This window comes from Lontra canadensis, unplaced genomic scaffold (assembly GCF_010015895.1).
Source record: "Lontra canadensis isolate GAN:19392208 unplaced genomic scaffold, GSC_riverotter_1.0 scaffold59, whole genome shotgun sequence".
NCBI classification, from domain to species: domain Eukaryota; kingdom Metazoa; phylum Chordata; class Mammalia; order Carnivora; family Mustelidae; genus Lontra; species Lontra canadensis.
This window is the reverse complement of record NW_022631053.1, coordinates 9,979,194-9,999,483: the sequence shown is the minus strand read 5'-3', so window position 1 is coordinate 9,999,483 and position 20,290 is coordinate 9,979,194. Positions and strand designations below refer to the sequence as shown.

Below are 20,290 nucleotides of genomic sequence, written 5' to 3'. Positions count from 1 at the left end.
TGATGCAGGGCTCCATCCCAGAATCCTGGGATCATGACCTGAGCCGAAGGCAGAGGCTTTAACCCACTGAGCCACCCAGGCGCCCCTATTTATGACATTCTTGTTGGTCCAAGAAGCACTTTATCTTTTTCCATTATGTTTCACAAATATTTTAGGAAAAACATATTTGCTATCATAGTTTGGAATTAAAGAAATCTTTTTTTAAAAGATTTTATTTATTTATTTGACACATAGAGAGAGAAAGAGTGCACTCATGCAAGCAGGGAGAAAAGCAGAGGAAGAGGGAGAAGCAGATTCCCCTCTGAGCAAGGAGCCTGGGAAGGGGATCAATCCCAGGACCCTGGGGTCACTGACCTGAGCTGAAGGCAGACGTTTGACTGACTGAGCCACCCAGGTGCCCCTAAGGAAACCTTTTTTAAATTCTCTGGATGTAGCTCACTTAAAGGTAGTATACCTATTTTGGAGCAAGGCATTTATACACAAAGAAACCTATAGGTTCACAGAGCAGAACACAAGTTAATAAAAAGTAAATCACAAGTGAAATGCCGTTAAAACAAGCACTATTTGTGATGGTAAAGTTATTTTCATAGTGATTGTGTTATATCACGTGTTACTCTTATAAGTCTGTCTGTATCTCTAGGCAAAACTAGTGGTTCCATGCTCTTGTCTTCTCATAGGGGACTTATTTGTTAGTGTCTATACTGTAGTATAATGACAGTATGTTTTTATCTGTCTTGTCTTTTTCTCTACAGGATGAGCAGGGATGATATTCTCCTAGCTGTTCCCATGGTGGACGGCAAATGATTGTTGAAAGGATGAATTAAATATTGCTTGGAGTAAGTGCCAATTCATTGAAATTTGAAAATATATTTTTTTCTCTATAGAGAATTCTGCTTAATAGCAGTAATTCTAACAATATCAGACCTATCGTATAAACTGAATCCACATAATATGTTCATAAGATCCTGAGTAAAAGTTATGGACCCAGAAAGTATGATGATATTTTTCTATTAAAATTGTGGTGAAGTGTAGGAATTTTATTGTAAAAATGCGAGGTCTTGGAGTGCCTGATGGCTTAGTCAGTTAAGTGTCTGCCTTTGGCTCAGACTCTGATCTCAGAGTCCTGGGATCCAGCCCCACATCCTGCTCCTTGCTCAGCAGGGAGCCTGCTTCTCCCTCTCCCTCTGCCTGCTACGCTCCCTGCTTGTGTTCTCTCTCTCTCTCTGTCAAATAAATAAATAAAATACATTTTTAAAAATGTGAGGCCTGGGGTGCCTTGGTGGTTCAGTGGGTTAAAGCCTCTGCCTTCAGCTCAGGTCATGATCCCAGCGCCCTGGGATCCAGCCCCGCATTAGGCTCTCTGCTCAGCAGGGAGCCTGCTTCCCTTCCTCTCTCTCTGCCTGCCTCTCTGCCTACTTGTGATCTCTGTCTGTCAAATAAATAAAATCTTAAAAAAAAATGTGAGGCCTTTCACTAGACCTCTACTTTCACTAGAATGAAACTTAAAGTTCTATTAAGAAGGAAACAGATGTGCCCGGATATATCAGGTGTGATATTTCTACTATTTCATTTAATCCTCACTGTGGCCCAGAAGCTATGTATCATCAGCCAAACATTTCAGACAAGATTATCTGCCTTGGAGCGCATAGCAAGGCAGGATTCGTACCCAGGCATGTCTAACTCCAAAATGTCTACCTTCTTTCCAGGACACTACACATCTACTCAAGGTGAAAGAGAAGAGGATCAAGAAAAGGATAACCACATTCTTTTGGGTGAGGCTGGAGACCATATCGCACAAAATTATGTGGGTTAAAAAAATTTTTTTTGCATGCTGATAGTTAATTAATTGGAGTACCTTCCAAATCAGTGCTAGTTTCAATTGTTTTCCAATTACTGCAGATAAGAAACATTTTGCACCAGCTTTGCAATTTTAAGTGACAAATTACTTACTTTCCAATATACATTCTCAGAGCACTAAAACACTAATAAATAGATGTGAATGTCTAACATTGATTTTTCAAAAATAGTGATCAATCCATTAGCTAAGGTTTGCGGATTTAAGGGAAACCGAAGCAGTATGAGGAATTTCGTTATTACAGGGAGGGGCGCGCTGCTCAAATTCCTCTCCTCAGGTAAGGCCATGGAATTCACATTTAGAATCCTGCCCTCCACAGACCTAGGGAAGCATTCTGGTCAAACAAGCCTGTGCGGCTCCCTCCCAAAAAAGGGTGTTTTCACTGTGGTGAGGAGCTTGCTGGAGCTCGTTCTGGGGACCCTGGTGTCCAGTGGAGATGTGGTTGGGAAAGAAACTAGCCCTGTAGAGAGAATGCAACAGGATGGGGGTCTGTGCCTGAGAGGCACCTTGGCAGGGGGGAGTGCTGCTCCAGGCTGCACCCGTTCTCTGCATGTGCCCTGAGACATGGGCAACCCTGTCTCCAAGAAATGGGCTCTGGAACCGCAGGATAAATCCAGCCAACAAAGTGGGGCCTGTCTTACACAGTTTCCCCAAACTATGTGCCATGCTGAGGAGGACTTTGGGATTAATAAGAAAACCACAGTCCCACGATAGAGTCACTTATGCCAGGCTGAGCTGCCGCACTGGGTCTTAATATTAACCCAATTGCAGTTTTCAACCTCCTTCAGAAATGTGGTCTTGGGTGGTCAGTCAGGAATTTTCTGGTCAGCACCAATGGGGTAATCTGTCACATGTTCCCTCTCAATACCCCTCCCCCAAAGGAAGAGGAGGTTATCCACCAAGGAAGACCTCCCTGTCCTGCCCACTAAGAAAAGATGACTATGCCTGGAACTATCCTTTTCTTTTGTTAAGAATTTCCTTGCTAAAAAAAGAGAGAGAGAGAGAGAGAGAGAATTTCCTTGCTTCACCCTCCTTCCTGTAAAAACCTTCCATTTTGTCTAACTCCTCAGAACTCCCTTCCACTTGCTAAATGGGGTGCTACCTAATTCATGAATGGCTTAATAAAGCCAATTGGATCTTCAGATTTACTCAGCCGGATTTTTGTTCTTTAACAGGATCTGTGACAAGAGAGGCTGGTGTGGAGACTGGGATGCAGGGAGGGCATGAGGGAAGCTGAGATGATGAAGCCCCCTGGTAGTGCGCGTCACTCAAATGCTTTCAGAGGCCATGGCCCAGTGGATAACCTAGAGATCTGCAAAGGGCCTAGTTGGAGCAGCTATTTTGCCATTCAAGAATGTAGGCCCAGCAAGGCCAGTTCTTCAAATTTTTATGAGAAGTTACACATTAAAATTGTTTTAAATGTGAAATGTACTGGTTTTAAAATATTTACAACTAAATTAAAATTTTTCAGTCTTGAGAGAGTCAAAGAAAGTAATCCACAGGCCAAACTGCCCCCATCCTTCCTCCTCCCATTTGCAGGCTTTGGTGTAGGACAGCTATTTGGGACTCTGGAGGGAAAGGGCTACCTCATTCCCTCTCAGAGATACCAATTTCATTGGCCTGGGATGGTCCCAAGCATTAGATTACATTCCTGTGAAGTCTAGCTTGAACCCTACTGGGTGAGTGAGATGAAGTGATTAGATACGAGGTACCACTGGGCCATAGGTTTCCCTGGCTGCCTCTTCTCCTACATTCTCCTTACACAAGGTTATCTGTAGAGTCATAACAGCAAAAATTCCCTCTACCTGCATTTCTCCAACTTAAATGTGTGTAAGAATCACTCAGGAGCTTATTAATAACCTGGAGGTTACTAAACCCCACTGAGGGAGATTCTGATTCAGTAAATGGATTCTGAGATTTGCTCTTAACACCCACCTTAGTTTACTGTAACACAGATGGTCTGGAGACCACACTTTGGAAACACTGACTCATCATGGATGCTGTGACTGGCACATCTGTTATTTCAGCTCTAGCTTCTTGCCTAAATTCTAGATCTGTGGTTATAACTACCTACTGTAGGGAAAGCTCTACCATCTTTACCTGGATATCTCAAACTTATCATTGTCTGAATCCAAAGTGTTGTTGTCCTTCAAAGCCTGCACACAGACTTCTATTTTTTATTTCACTGGAACACATCATCATCCATTTAATTGCCCAAGCCAGAAATCTGCGTTTGCACCTATGGTGGGTGGGGACTAACTTGGAGAATGTAGCACGTACCAGCATGCCTTACCAAGTGGCTGCCTTTCTAGCAAGTCTTCCCAGGTCTGTCTAGTTATTTTACCTTAACTTTCTTAGTGGAATCCGGTTCTTCTGGGACAAACCAGTAATAACAGCAGCCTTATTTACTGAGGTTGACTGTATGCCAGGCACTCTTCTAAGCATTTCACATGCTTTAATTCAATTTTTCATGCTGCCCTTGAACTCCTTGTTGTGTTTTGGCAGGTCAGTAGCCCCTAAAACTAGATCTCTCCCCTGTATTTCCATTTGCCACTGGGGCCTCTGCTTCAGAATCGATAATGCCATCTTCCAGCAACGAAACCACCCATCCCACTGCAGACCCCAGGGTCCAAGACCCCTGCTATTGTTTTCTGCTCATGATTCCAGGGATATTTATGGTTGCCAGATTTGGAATCACATACAACATGTCTCCTTAGCTATGGTAGATAAGATTGCTGCCTACCCTCAAACAATAGGGTACTTCTGTCAGAAGGACATTTGGCGATTGTCTAGTCCAATTTCCTTGCTTTATAGACTTGGAAACTGAGGCCTAGAACCATGAAGTCATTGGTTAAAGGTAAGGGAAGACTGAGAGTTAGAACTGGGGATCAAACCTGAGTGTTTTGTGTTCAAGTCTAAAGCTGGAATGCAAGCCCCATACTAGTGGAGTGACATGATCCTGGCATTTTGGTCCGTGTATTTCCTGTATGTGCCCGCACCTACAATAGTGCCGAGGGCGCAGTAACTATGAATGGCTACACACAGATGCATCAGTCTGGGGCTGGTTGGCAATGCAATGACCAGAATACCCTTTGACATAAAGAGCTGTGGTCATATTATAGGACAATAATGTTGAATGCAATACGTATACTATTTAGAACCTCTACCAGAAATACAGTGGAGGCAATAGATGAAAGGTTGTGACAGCGAGACCTAACTTCATTATTCTGCCCAAATGTACCATGAAAGAAGCTCACCTTGGCCACTCCTTCTAAAAATTTGACCCATTTTTTTTTTGATGCAGTAATTCTACTTACTTTTCTTAAACCTCTCACAATCTCAAATTCTATCATTATGCATTTTGTGTTTACCATCTGTATACTCACTAGAATGATCTATGTGGGAGCAGGGGCTTTGTGTCTTTCATCACAATAAGGCCAGTACTTGGAAGTGTCTGACCCAGAAGAGCTTCCTGAAAATGATGGTTTTGCCTTTTGGAATGGAAGCTTTAATAACAGGCAACATCCTGGGATTCAGAGCCCTGATGAACCCCCACAAAGGAAAACAAGGTAAGCACCCAGGGCGAGGCTGGAGTCTGGATGTGAGAGGTTTGGATAATACCATTTGAGGGGATATTTACCAAAAATATTCTTTATCGTTAAGTAAATGACTTCTCCACTGTATTTTGACCCCATATCGAAGGAATAACCCACTACCGTAAGTTAAATTATAACATTTAGACAGGGGATACTTTCTTATTTATTAATATAAATGGAGTAGATTGAACTGTATCCCCCCAAAAATTCATGTCCACCCAGAACTTCAGAATTTGATTTCATCTGGAAATAGGGTCTTTGTAGATATAGCTAGGTAAGGATCTTGGGATGAAATCATCCTGGATATGGGGTGCGTCCTAACTCCGATGACTGGTGTCTTTGTAAGAGAAGGGAGATGGAAATTTGGACACACAGAGACATGGAAGAGAAGATGATGTGAAGGTGGAGGAAGAGATTGGAGTGAGGCATCTTTTTTTTTTTTTAAGATTTTATTTATTTATTTGACAGACAGAGATCACAAGTAAGCAGAGAGGCAGGCAGAGAGAGAGGAGGAAGCAGGCTCCCCGCTGAGCAGAGAGCCCAACTCGGGGCTCCCTCCCAGGACCCTGGGATCATGACCTGAGCCGAAGGCAGAAGCTTTAACCCACTGAGACACCCAGGCACCCCGGAGTGAGGCATCTTTAAGCTGAGAACACCAGAAGCCACCAGAAGCTGGAAGAGGTAAGAAAGTCTTCTCTCCCAGAGCCCTTAGAGCATAGCCTTGCTGGCCCAGGGATTTCACACTTCTGACCCCCCAGAACTGTGAGAAAATACATTTCTGTTGTAAGCTACTGTTTGTGGCAATTTGTTATGGTAGCCTAAGAAACGAATACAGGGAGTATAGGAGATATTTGCTTCCTTGTGGATAAGAGGATGGTGCATTAGTCCCCAATATAAATAAGTTAAGGATTATAACCCCTAACACCTATGAGTGCTAACCTGGAGCACATGATGCTGTCCGTGAAGCTCTGTTTTCTGAATGACATTCTAAAACTCAGAGGAGTGGGCCAGGCAGGCCTCCAAGCTGAGCAGCTACAGTGGAGGAGGGGGCCCAGGCACTGAAAGAAAGCATTCCAAGCCCCCCTATTTCTTCCTAAGAACCAGGGAAGTGGAAGGTGGGAGGACTTGCTCCTTCTAACCCATGAGGGAGGCCGGGGAACAGTCCTTCCAGTCTGTGGATGGGGGGTGACTGTTTCTCATTTCATGGCTACATGAAAATATGACCGTTCTCTTCAAATACAACAGGAAATCATTTTCATTTCTTATAATTTAAAATTCCTAGTGCCAAGTATTTCTCTGACCTCTCCTTTCCTCTGCTTTAACCTGTCTCACTACCTCTCCCCATCCCCCCACCCTTTACTGCCTAAAAGGCTGGATTGAGAAGTCCCTTCTCAACAACTTGGCTTTCCCTACTTCCCCAAATGACATATTGGACTGTCCCCTACCACATGCTCCTGAAAAGGAACCTTAGCTTTTCTGCCCTTCCCCACCGCAGCCTCTGCTCTTCAGCCCTTCTCCCGGCTTTCTCTGCTACCCTCTTCCCTGTCTTTTTCTCCTGCTTCAGCATTTCGTTGTTGCAAACCTTCCAGGTAAGGAGCACTGTTCTGGGCTGTCACATTTGCCTGGAATTTCTCCTTTCTCCATTTGCTGCTTGTCTAAATTCTCCTTACCCTTCAGTGTTTGCCTCAAACTTCTTCTTCCAACTGGTCTTCTCCAGTGACTCCTGAGGACAGTTTTATTTCTCCTTTACACATTTCTGTAGCTCTTATGGTCAGTAAAATGCATTTGGCCCCAATCATATGTCCCTTATATTACTATTTATGGTGATTAGAAGCCCTTTCTTGTCTGCTCATTTAGATCATGAGTTTCCTGAGGAAGCAGACACACTGTATTTGTCTTTGAAACCTCAGCACCTTGCAGTGCTTTGATGGTCTAGTTACTTTGGATATGTTTATTGATTAGGCTGCGTATTTGGTACTTTTAAATGAAATCAGGAGCTCCGGGAAGCCAATATATCTTTGTGTTCCCTCGAATCAAGCCTCCTCCCTTTCGGCTGGGTGTATCAAACCAGTCTAAGTGAGTCTGTTAGAAACAGCTTGAAGAAGGAAAAAGACCATTTGTTTTAGGAGAAACCAAGCAGGCAGAAAGGAAAGGTCAGTTCGAAACTGCCCAATGGCAAATATGCCATTTAAAACCAGCAGTCACATTCTTGTGGATGAAATCATCACTAGTTTAAAGCAATCACTCCTCCCTGGGAGCGAGGCACTGGTCAGTTTTTAGGGTCTCTGTGTAAGAATGGGTTGTGGGACAGAGGAGAAAGCAAGAAGGAACTGAAGGGAGTGGGCAGTGAAACAGTTGCCCCTCTCTATCATCCCGAGGAAGGGCTCTTTGAAGGGCTCATATTTATGCAGATTCCTCATGACTGTTTGTGAATCAGGGGTGATTCATTGGGGCCACCAAGCAGGTGATGGCTCGACTTTTGCCATGACTGCTAGCTCACCCTCTCTTTGCCTGACTTTTTTGCTTTAGAAACTGGACAGAAAAAGCTCTCTGTCCAGCCACTTACAGGATCAAGGGAAGGCTAGGGAACTTGGTCCTTTTGTGAAAGAAACTGTGGGACATGTAGAATATTAACAAGGCAGAGATGAAATGAAGGCAATGATAGTAAAAAGAACATTTATGGAGAACTTAACACAGACAGACCAAATGTTAAAAGGGTAACACACATGATTTAATTTCTCTAACAACCTGTGAGGTGCACTACTAATGTACTTAGAACACTGATGGGACGAAAGAGGTTCAGTGATATGCTTACTATCGCACTGACGCTAGTTATGTGGCTGAAACCAGGATTCCGGGGCTCAGGCTCTAACCTTCCAAGCAGTAGACATGCAATGAGCATTATTTTCCCAAGAAAAATTCAGGACATGTGGACTAAAATATATTAGTGGAACCGGACATTTGCAATTAGGATTATTGAGGAAAATGCTGGCAGTCAAGTCATTGGTCTTCAAATACCAGAAGATAATTATGTTCAAATTTCTGTTCTTGCATCCTCGACAATAAGGAAATTATGCTGTTTATATTTGGAGTGTGCAATTAGCATCATCCTGATTGACCTATTGGAAGTTAAAAATAACTTTGCTTAGAGTCCACCAAATCACTGATGAAAGTGTTTCCTAATAGACTCGGTAGAGATTACTGATGGTTCTGGCTATTGCTTCCTTTTGCCATGTAGAGAAGGATACAGTTTGGTCATAATCATCATTTTCCCCAATTTTTGAAATGTGTATTGAGCTTATATTTTTCTTTTTCAAAAACACAGAGGGTAACTGTATTATTAACCTACTGGGATATGTGAGATGAACACGTATCATCTCATGTGGTTACTTCTGATTTCTGTATATTGGTGTCAGATTTTATAAAGGAATTCTATGTAAAGAAGACCCATGTTTCAGCCTGTCTGCAGGGCTGACTTTGAACGTGGAGGTGGAGGAGGCAGATGATTGGATAGTATGATTTGACAGTTTCCTATCATTGTCCTGACACTGTCTGAAGCTGTGGCAAATTTGCTGATCTCCTCTATAGAACAGAAATGGGAAAAAAATTGTTTGGGTTACAGCGTGGATGGGTTGAGTGGGAGATCTGAAGTTCTGCCATCTCAATTTCTTCCTGAGGCTTCTATCTATACCATTTCTAACACTGCGGGCTAACACTAGAGAAATGGCTAATTTCTGTGAGTAAGCAATCCCTATCTGTGTACCAGACCAATAGATTTTGTCTCTGAGAAGTTTTCTTAGAACACTGATGGGACGAAAGAATAATTTTTATTGACCGCCCATTATGTACTTGAAACTGTATAGGTATCTTATACACATTGGGACGTTTAAATCTCCCAACAGGTCTGTGTGGTCATGACTGGGATGGAAAGAGATGGAGAATGAGGAGCACAGTAGCCTAATCCTGAGTGGATCTGTCCTTGAACAAACCAAATGACCTGTGTTGGGCCCCATGTCTACATCCAGATCTAACATTTCACCACTTCAGTGGTGAAGAAAGGGAGATCTAGGGATTCTTACTGAAATGTTATAGGAGCTGTAGCTAGGGTTGTGATGGAACACAATTCACACAAATAATCCCTGTTCTGGGTCTCCTAACTGTAAAACCCACATCCCTTTCCTGGTACTTGGGGAGGGACTATAAGATAGAGCTAAACGTGGATTAGCAAGTCTTACTGCAGACCTTCTGATCCTTACTCCACCACTCTGGCTGGTCATGAGGTCTTGCATGAACTAGTCAGTTTTCATGTGTCTCTTTCCTCGAAGGTAAATGTGGGAGTGATACTAGTAACATTATCTCCCTAACCTGTTGCAGAGGTTCAACGTTTGGATACATGGAGTGGGACCGATAGAGGACAAGCCTTCAAAAAGGTGAGCTTTTATCATTACATGTTATGGTGACAAAGATTAAGTGTAGAGGCTGTTCCCCTGCCTGGTCTGTAAATAGGGCTGGACTGGAGATCCTGGTAGCCTCGCAAAGTAAAGGGCACAAGCTTCTTGGTCAGCGGTAAAAAGGGAGCATGGATATTGAAGAAAAGCTTGGTCATTTCAATATTCTGCCCTGAAGTGGTCCTGGAGAGTTATAGTCTTTAAATCTTGAGATAGCCCAACTAAGAGCAAAGAATAAGCATTGGTTGAGCTTATTCTAGAAACTATTGTTAAAGAAAGTGAGATCATATGTTAAGAAAACAGGGCTCCAAAGGGAGAGTAAACACTATGTAACTGAGGGCAGGCATTTCAGTTCTGATTAACTTAAGTTCATTCTAGTAGACACCACAAAAGCCAACTGATTGTGGGGGGAGCTCTCTTTCTCTTAACGAGACAGAAGAGAAGCTGCTTATTGACTTGTGCCCCTCTATCTTCTGAAATACATTATGTTTTACAGACTTTCAGTGATGGAAAAGGGCCTTCTGTTTTGTTTTCTATTTTTTTTGGGTGGGGTGGTGATGGTTAACAACCCATACACATCAGTATTATGCTGCATAATTTGTGAAGCTTAAATGTTTTCCAGTTTCAACTGACTGAAGACTCCTTGCTTTAAATGAAGATACAAGGAAAATAAAGCACATGGAGCCCAGGTGAGACAGTTACACAGTTCAATAATCCTTTAGAAAATACTCCTGATGATAATTATAAAAACACAGTAGATGCTTATAGTCTGTGGAATTAGTCTATTATTTCTTGAGCCATTACTATAATTCACTATGCTAGGTATTGAGGGTGCAGTGGTGAGTAAGCTTTGTCTCTGCCTTCAAAGAGTTCATAGCTTAGTGGGAGAGAAAAAGACACTGCAAAAAAGTACAGCCAATGTAAGAAGTGTCATTGTAAAATGTGCAAAGGGCTTGCAAAGGAAACAGCTCTGTCTGGGAAAGCTTGTGAAAGGTTCACTAAGGAGAATCTCGCTACACTAAGAGTTCCATAAGATGATCACAAACTATGACTGACCTGTGGTTACCTGTGGTCATTCTTAGAAGCTAGAACAGATGTCGAAGCTAGTGAGAAGCCAGGCTGTGGTCTCCCAGTTATGCTTGTGGAGATTAGCTACACTGCAGGACTTGGGAGTGGCCCTCTCTGCCCCATCTCAAAATCTGCTGACATCTTAGCTCTTCCTCTGGCTACTCAGGGCATTCCTGAATCATGCTGCCATCCAGGAGAGAGGCTGTTTTTCTCCTCATAAGTTTGCTACTGTAGGCATATAGGGATGATTCCATTTTCCATCTGACAGTACCAACTAAGGCTCACTTCCAGTAGCACAGAGATCAGTATACTGGACAGCAGCTTTTAATATATTATAAGCAGCTGGTAAACGGAGGCAGCAGTTTTTATTAGGGGTGGAAGGAAACAAAGGAGACACACACACACACACACACACACGACAGAAAAAAGGTTACATCAGGAGGACAGGAATTGGTCAAATATGGTCAAAGGTCTTCCTCTGCCATGCTGCAGATAAATCATTTCATCACTACAGAATGCTAGGCTCCTGAGAGCTTCAAGTTTGGAAAATGCTAAAGATTGCACATATGTGTGCTTCCTGTAAGTGTGCATAAAGGTGTGTATGAGTGTATGCGTGTGCTTATATATGTGTCTGTAGATATCTATACATGTGTGTACATATATTTGTCTAAGTGTGTATGAATGTGTGCGTGCTTCTAGATGTGTGTGCAAATGTGAGTGTGTGTGTGTGTGTGTGTGTGTGTGTGAGGCTGGGCAGGCTGGAAAGTCAGTGTAAGACTTCTCTCGTCCTCGCGGGCGGTCTCTTCCCATCCCACCTCCACACCACCAACTGATAAAAGCAGGAAGGATGCTCTGTGACCTGAGACCGCATTAGAAAGTTTGCAGTTCTTTTGAGGCTATTCCACTTGGGAACCTCATTGGTTCCCTGCAGGATGGTGGATTTTATAAGAAGTCTGCGGATTCCCCCAGGACGAAGGGACTGCTGCTGACACGCTAGGCGGTAGCCGGACCGCCCCCCACCCCATCTCCCCCGCCCCCACCTCCGCCGCTCCCGAAGTGGTCCCCGGCCTGCCGCCGCCGGCTCTGCAGAGGCGGGCCCGGCCGGGGCGGGCTCGGCTCAGCGCGCGCGGCCCGCGGGCTGGAGTCGGCCCGCGGCGCAGGCGGGAGGGGAGGGAGCGGGGAGGGCGGGGGCGGCGGGAGGCCATGCCTCCAGCTGCGGAGGCTGCCGAACAGCTGGAGCCATCGCGGTCACCTGCGCGGCGCCGTCGCCCTTGCGCTCCGGCTGCCGGGTCCGCGGCCGGCGCACTTTGCGGAGGGCGCCCGGCGTAGGCGGCGGCGAGTGTGGGCCGAGCCGGTATTTATAGCTCGGTGACAGCAGCGGCGGCGGGGACGCCGCCGGCCCGTCTCGCTGCGCTTCCCAGCGAGGCCGCCGGCGCGGCGGAGGGCTGTGCTCGCCCGGGTCTCCGGTGTTGCAGACACCCCGTGCCCGCGCGGCCCCATCTGGTGAGTACGCGGGCCCGGGCGCTGGGCGCGCCTCCCCCGCCGCTGGGTCCAGCCGCAGCGGAGCCCTGCTCGCCCGGCTGCCTCCTCGTCCCCGCGCGCGCGTGCGGAAGCGGCCGCGGCCCCCCGGCCCCCGATTCCCCCCGCGCCTCTCCTCGGTTCCCGCGGGTGGCATGCGGCGAGGCAGGGTAAAGTGTCACGGAGGGGGACGGACGCACCGGCCCTTCTGCGCGAAGGCAGTCGAGACTGCTGGGTGGAAGGGGAAGGCTCTCGGGGAGGAACCCTGAAACTCCGGGGCTCCGAGGGGGTAAGGGACGTCGCCAGGACAGACCTTGAACTTTCCTCGCTTCACTGATTCCCGGGATGGGGACACCGTAAGAAGCCCCATGTATGGTTGGTTAACTAAATTAACAGGTTGCCGTTCAGGGGTGTTCTCCTTAAAAACAAAAAACCCAAAGAGAAAACTTGAGTGTTTACTAACTTTATCGTGACTAAATGAAGCTATTTGTCGATTCCTATTTTTGAAAATGCCATAGGCCCGCAAGTGTGTTAGACCCATGTGGTAACACTTGGGCTGCCATTATTCATTCTACCCTCTGTGGAACTCTGTGTGTGTGTGACAGAGAGAGAGAGAGAGAGAGAGAGAGTAAACATCACATGCTTATTTAGTATTTATGTGTCTAATGGACCAAAAGAAAGAGTATGTTGAATACATGTATTTACCCCTAGTTATAGATGATATATTTTTTGAAATCCATTGAAGGACTTCTAGGAAGAAAAAAGTTCTTCCAATTTATTGAATATAAAGAGTAGTAGAATCTCTGTAAAAAACTATTTTTGTTGTAGTGATTTTTTTTTTGCCATGACATACTTTCTAACACCCCTTGCCCCCTCAATCTGAGTAGTTTTGAAGTGATTATGGATTTTGAAATTTTGGCTCAGGTATTTATCCCCACCCCCATTCCACCTCCATCTGATGATCCTTGTGCTCAGAAAGCAATACTTGTCTGTTTTATTTAATTTGTTCCTTTAAACTGCCAACCATTTAAGAAATAATTTCAAATACGAATGAATCTTATTTTATTCATTCATTGTTACTTTCTTTGGTGTGTGTTTAGATTCTTTATCATAAACAGGTATCACTGAAAAGGAGGTCTAAACATTTGTAAAGAATTCATTGGTGAATATTTTTCAACTTTATAACATGAAAGGGCTCATAAATACTTTGCTATTTTAATGAAAAGTTAACTAATGTCTTTGTTGGGAGAGAACCCAACTTTGCTTCAGCTTCTCTATTTTAAAAAATTGCATGGCCTAGTATTTTGTTATCCCAAAGACTGCAGGTTAAGAACGAAGGACGAAAATCACTTAAAGGTTGAAACAATGTGAAGAGAAAGTCTGGGAAGTGATTTATGGATGAGATCTTCTAATTTAGCAAGGGTACCACAAATACCATCCTGGTATCTATGCAAAACCACTTATGGTGGTTTCATTGATTGACTTAAAAGGTTCCTTTTTATTTAAAAGTCTGTGTGTCTCTTGTATTGGACTAAAAGCAAGAAGTTCCAACTTTAATTCTGTTATTATTGTTATTTGTATTTTTTAAAACTGTATTAAGCATTCACATTATGTAAAATGTTATATGTTACCTCCTTATACCTGCCTTTTCACCTAACATTTCAAGATAATATAGCAAGACTTTATGATTATCTCAGGGCTGGTCCAGTCAAATATATATTTTGTTTCTCCATGTTTCTGCCTTTTCTCCTTTTGCAAACTTCAGTATCCCATTACCAGAGTCTGTTCTTACTGGAATGGAATCATTGGTGTTTGTTATTGTTGTTTTTCCTTACCCAGAGCTGGTCTGTTATCAAACCATGATCCATACTTTTTTTTTTTTTAACATTTATTCATTCATCAGCAAGTATTTGTTGCGTGCCTGCTAGGTGCAAGTCATCACTTAGTATGGAGCTTCCTCATGCTCCTACTTCCTTCCCGCTGGAACTGCATTCTGCATTTTATATTTCTCAGTGTAGGGAACGTAGTAGTTATTAAGAGTATTGACTTTGGGGTCATACAGAGATACTTATGCTGTTTCTGCCAGTTGGCAGCTATATGTCCTTGGGCAGATTATAACCTTTCTGAGTCTCTGTTTCTTCATTGGTAAATCCAAAGGGTTGGTGTGAGGACTAATTGAGGTACTGAATGAAAAGTGCTTGCCCAATCCATACGAAGCACGAAAAAATGTTAATTTTTATTGTGTTGTCCATGTCTGCTTCAGTGGTGTTCATCTCAGGAAATGGCAGGTTCATTCTGGCTTTTGTGAGGCCATGTCCATGTCCAATCCATCACATAACTCTTGTCAGCTCTTCCTCTTATTTATTTATTTTAAAATTTTTATTTATTTATTTGTCAGAGAGAGAGAGAGATAGATTGCACAAGCAGGGGGACAGGCAGAAGCAGGCTCCCCACTGAGCAGGGAGCCCAATGTGGTGCTTGATCCCGGGACCCTAGGATCATGAGTGAGCTGAGGGCAGATGCTTAACCACCTGAGCCCCCCAGGCAGCCCTCAGCTCTTCCCTTTAAATCCATCTAGAAGTTCATACATTTCCAACCATTACACAGAGTGGCCCCTCTGACCTGTAAGCCACATGTGCCACTCTCTTGGTTCCCATGTTTGTACCCGGTGAAAGCCCTCATGCACACGATGGCCTTAGGGCCGGATCCTGACAGGCCACATCACAATGGGATGCTCCCTTGTAGACCTGAGCTCCCTTGCTTCTCCCCTGCCTCTGTCTCTGTCCAGTCACAGTAATTTCTTTGCTGTTCCTTAAATGCACTAATCATGCACTCAGCCCAGGTCTTTGCAATTTTTTGTTCTCTGTGTCTATATCACTGTTTTCTGGATATCTGCTTGCCTCCCTCCCTACTTCCAGGTCTTTGTTCAAATGTCCCCTTAGAGTGAGGCCTCTTCAAACTTCCCTCCCTCTTGACACTCCCTATTAACTTTCTTCATCAACTTATAATTTTCTAAAATACTATGTATCTTTTTTTTTTTTCCTGTTTAATGTATCTTTCCCTCAAAGAGACAGTAAGATGCAAACAAGGGTGTTGTCTCTTGGTGACCCTCATGTATAGGCCGGTGCCTGGCAGAAATAAGCAATCGGTAAATATTGAACAAATGAATGATGAATGTTACCATGGATTTAACAAATCTGGACTATATCACTTTCTAAATATGAATTGGGTAGGTAGCTTAAGCTTTCTGAGCCTTATTTTCGATATTTGTAAAGTAAGGATAGCATTCATCCTTTACCTTGTACAGTTGTAGTAAAAATCCCTTAACTCTGAGAATAACATATAAAATCACTCAGTCAATGTAATATATAGTTGATATTACTTTCACACTCATTTTTAATGGGAATGACAATGACTCACTCGTATTTTAAATGGCCTTCGCAATAGGAAGTACCTGGAAGTGACCAGGCACTTTACAATGACATCTCCAGTCTTCACTACAATGCTCTGAGGGAAGTACTTTTACTGGAATTTTACTAGTGAAGAAATGGAATCTCAGAGAACTTAGGGCTTTGCCCAGGACCACAGAGCTGGTAAGTCGCAGTCAGGTAGAACTGGACCATATTCCTCTCCCGACTCTAGGCTGCCTTCTGAAAAACAGATGTTTCTGATTCCTTTGAATCATTCTAGTATCATCCTCATGGTGTGATTTTGCTCACTGAAAACACTAAGAGGTAAAATGTGATAGAAGTATAGGCAGCTGTCTTTATTTATCTTTTAAGGAAATAGTGTCCAACAGTTTAAAGCTGTGTCTGCCCTTTTGACCTTCAATTTTAAAAATAGTTATCTGGAGTGTCTGGGTGGCTCAGTAGGTTAAGTGTCTGCCTTGGTACCAGGTCATGATCTCTGGGTCTTGGGATCAAGCCTCATATCAGGCTTCCTGCTAAGTAGGGAGTCTGCTTCTCTCTCTCTCTCTCTCTCTCCCTTTGCCCCTCCCCACTGCTCATTCTCTCTCTCAAATAAAATCTTTTAAAAAAAAATTAAAAGTGATTATCCTAGGGATTAAATGAAATGATTGTAAAAAGTATTCTGTGAACTGCAAAGAACTTTACATATGGTCTATAATACTATACTGGAATTAGATAGTTGAAGAGACAGCCTGTAACTTTGTCTTGTGCTAATACAGCCAAAAACTGCCCAAAGTACAGCTGTTTGTGTCACAAAGTGCTTCCCACAAAAAGTAAAGTACAGGAAGAATTATAAAAATTCTTTTTCAAAAAATTGGATTCAAGTTGCTTGAAATAAAGTCTACACACTTGGCATAGTCATCTTCAAAAAGCCCTTTAAATAAAACTAAGAGGGGTTAGAGATGAATTTTCAGACATAAATACTAAGGAGCTTTGCAAACTTTGGAGAGTTTTGTTTGTTTTTTTAATCTTAAGATAGTGCTCCACAGTGGAAGGAGTCTGTTCATGGTATCTGGTTAGGTCTTCCTAGAAGTTGAGACCTACATTAGCAGAACTGTGCATTCAGCATGCCCGCTTGGCTAGTGGTAGTGTCTTTTGCGTAGCATATTTGTTCCTCAAGGACTTTCCCATATGCATCCATAAATTTTTAAAAAATGTAGGTGATATACTTCATCTTGATCATACTTGGCATTATGTGAGAACTGTAGCCTGAGCCAGGGTCCCTGCTGAGAAAAATGAAATTCACCCTCCTGAAAGCCTTCAATGTTTTCCTTTCCTTGTAAAGGCCCAAGTGAGTAATGAAGGCATGGTACTCTGCTTCAGTCAAATTATTACAGCACTCATTAGGGCATTTGTTGCCCCAGTCTAGGACCTGATTATCTTTTACTTAAAATGTTGAAGTTGCCTATAAATTTAATTTCCCCGTGTTCATTATGCCTCATACCAATTTTTAATTTTCTAGGCTGACAGAGAAATTTTTCCCAAACTCTGCTCCAGGTGGTTGTATCACTCTTCAGTTCTGAAACTTTTCAGTCTCTAGTCTCTATTCAGTAAAACACAGAACAACAGGGGTGCCTGGGTGGCTCAGTGGGTTGAAGCCTCTGCCTTCGGCTCAGGTCATAATTTCAGGGTCCTAGGATCAAGCCCCGCATCCGGCTCTCTGCTCAGCAGGGAGCCTGCTTCCCTTCCTCTCTCTCTGCCTGCCTCTTTGCCTGCTTGTGATCTCTGTATGTCAAATAATAAATAAAATCTTAAAAAAAATACAGAATAACACTTTTGTATACTCTTCCTTGAATTGGCCCCAAATTATTCTTGCCTCTCACAAGATACCTCAGAGGCTCTGTGTGCCAGCCCCCCAGGACTACAGATGCCCCTATCTACCAGAAAGTCTCTCCTCTGTCTTTGCTCAGTGTCCTCCCAATCTTAGTAGCCTGATCTTTTTCCCCTTGTTCCTTTGCATTCCTCTCTATTCTGAGCCTTTTTTAACCAGCTGGGATGCAAGACATATAGTAAAATGAGTGGTATTCCTACTCTGTACTATAAATATTAGTCCATCTAGAGTTAGAAACCGTGACTGATAGCCTGTGGATTATCAGCACGTGTGTAAAGTTCCAGCCCGTATCTTCTTCTTCCATCACTGCTATAATGGGGAGAAGGAGAGGCTTCCAAGATCTTGGTAGCAACATCTACCTAATGATGTCATTACTTAGAAGAGGAAAGTGGATGGGTGGATTAATCCACCTCTCAAAGCGGCAGTGCTCTCTGTAGGTATAGTTGGAAAATTGCAGAATGAGCCTCAGTGACGCATTGCATAAGAACAGTCAGATCAACTCAACGACCTGTGCTGATGCTTAGAGAAGAAGAACAAAACTCAAGCTGCCCGGTTGTCAGTCACATAACCAGTTTTTTCTGGGCATGTTTGCAAAGTCCACTGGAATAGTATTAGTAGACTCGTTCATCCTCAGGCACAGTCAGTCTTTTCTATTAGGCATCTTTATTCTCAGGAACTTTCTGACCGACATGGAACGGGCAAGATTTTGGAATTTGTCTTTACATGGGAACGTGTGGTGTAGAGTGTTAAAGCTACGTGACTCAGATTTGAATCCTGGCTCTGGTGCAGACTGATTGTGTTATCGGGTACAAATTACTACGCCGTAGGTCTCAGTTTCAAAAGTTGTAAAATAAGAGTATTTTTTTTTTTCTTCATTGAGCTACTATGAAATTTAATACAGTTTGTAAAGCTCATAAGCATAGTGTCTGATATGTGGTAAATACTCCATAGATGTCAGCCCCAGTGATAATGGTGATAATGCAGAATGTGTGCTAAAATGAGATGTCGTCAGGTGGGAGCACATTGTGGCTGCTGGCTGAGTTAGCATGGCAGTTTTGGGGTCCCAGTGCTTTTCTCCTTTCCTGTGTTAGTGGAAGCTAATGGCAGGTTGCTCTGCCTTCTCATCTCGCCTGAACAGCGAGGAGGCTTTTCTTTCTAAGTGTACCATTCACAGCATCCAGTAGATGTTCATTGATTGCCCCCTTTGAGTCTGGCCCTGTGCTGTGACCCAGAAGTGAACAGCTCTTCCCTGAGCACCTTATGTCTCAGGGAAGGAAACACACACATAAACCCATAATTTTCCTATCATATACTAAGTGCTAAGATAAATCACATTTACTTAAGATAAAAACTCAGCTATGGTTGCAGAATTGAATTTTAAAAAATTAAAAGTGTTTTCAGACTATCTTGTCCACTGTAGCACAGTCCATTTGAACAACCTCCGCCCTGGATTATATGAATGATCATATTGCTTCATGTGAATACCAGAGGCGGAAACAGTGTTGGGATACCTGGTTCCTAAGGCCGAGATGACTAGGCAGGCTTGGGGTGACTTTGTGGATGAAATCAGAAAGTGGGGATAAGTAGAAGTTTTATTCAAGTTATAATGTGGGTTTTGAAATTTGGGACCCCCCTGGAAGATATCACTTCAGTTTTGGCAATATGAAGCAAGAATAAATATCAGGATGTGTGGCATAAAATTGAAAGACCAGTAATTCAGCTAGTATCCAAGTCACTGAATCTGTTAGCAGAAATAAAAAACAGGCTACAAACCTGAAGGGAAAGTTTTCATTAGAAGAAACATTTCTAGCTTTGTGGTATATTAGAGAGATCAAGGGCTAGGAATGAATTTGGATTCAAATGCTGGTTCTTCCGCTTACTGCATATGTGAATTAAATAAGCAGCAACTTTGTTTGCCTACATGTAATTTGTGATGGTAGCATTCATAACATTCCTGTGGGAAATCAGGTCTGTACAAGGGCAGGATTGTTGCTCAACACCGTAGTTGTCTCTCTTGAAAAATATAAATACTGAAGAGGAGCAGCTGTCTCCAACATTTTTTGAATGTTCTAATTCAGTTTGGGCATGTGGACTTTATGTAGCCCACAAAACAAGATTCTAACATTAAAAATAACAACAATAAAATAAGTGTATGTTAACCTTACACAAAGCATTGATTAAAAAAAAATCAGGCTCTTACAAATTCAGTGTTCTAAATCCTGCTGCCTTGCTTGTGTGTGGGCGGGGGGAAGGGAGGTGGTGTGGCAATGGGGCAAGAATTCCCCACTGGTAAGAGAAGCAACATAGAAACCTGTTTACTACTACTACTACTACTACTACTACTACTACTTTTTTTTTTTTCTTCTTCTTCTTCGGGAGAAGGAGTGCATGTGGGGAGGGGGGCATGGGGAGAAGAAGAAGGAGAGAGAGAATCTTAAGCAGACTCTGGGCTGATTGAGCATCACCATAGGGGTGGGGGAGGTGGGGGGCTCCATCTCACTCTGAGA

The 20,290-nt window shown here is 43.3% G+C and overlaps 1 protein-coding gene and 1 long non-coding RNA gene across 2 annotated transcripts in view; both read left to right on the top strand.

The window, feature by feature from the left end:
* The first annotated feature begins 751 nt into the window (after positions 1-751).
* On the top strand, positions 752-3,064 carry LOC116878815. Its single transcript, XR_004384885.1, has 3 exons — positions 752-836; positions 1,707-1,772; positions 3,031-3,064. It is a non-coding gene; the product is annotated as an uncharacterized LOC116878815 (long non-coding RNA).
* Positions 3,065-12,168: 9,104 nt separating this feature from the next.
* TMEM117 (transmembrane protein 117) overlaps positions 12,169-20,290 on the top strand; it is a 469,463-nt gene continuing 461,341 nt past the window's right edge. Inside the window, exon 1 of the mRNA XM_032876977.1 lies at positions 12,169-12,470. The gene's annotated coding sequence lies outside the window, so the exon portion shown is untranslated. The remainder of the gene's footprint in view (positions 12,471-20,290) is intronic.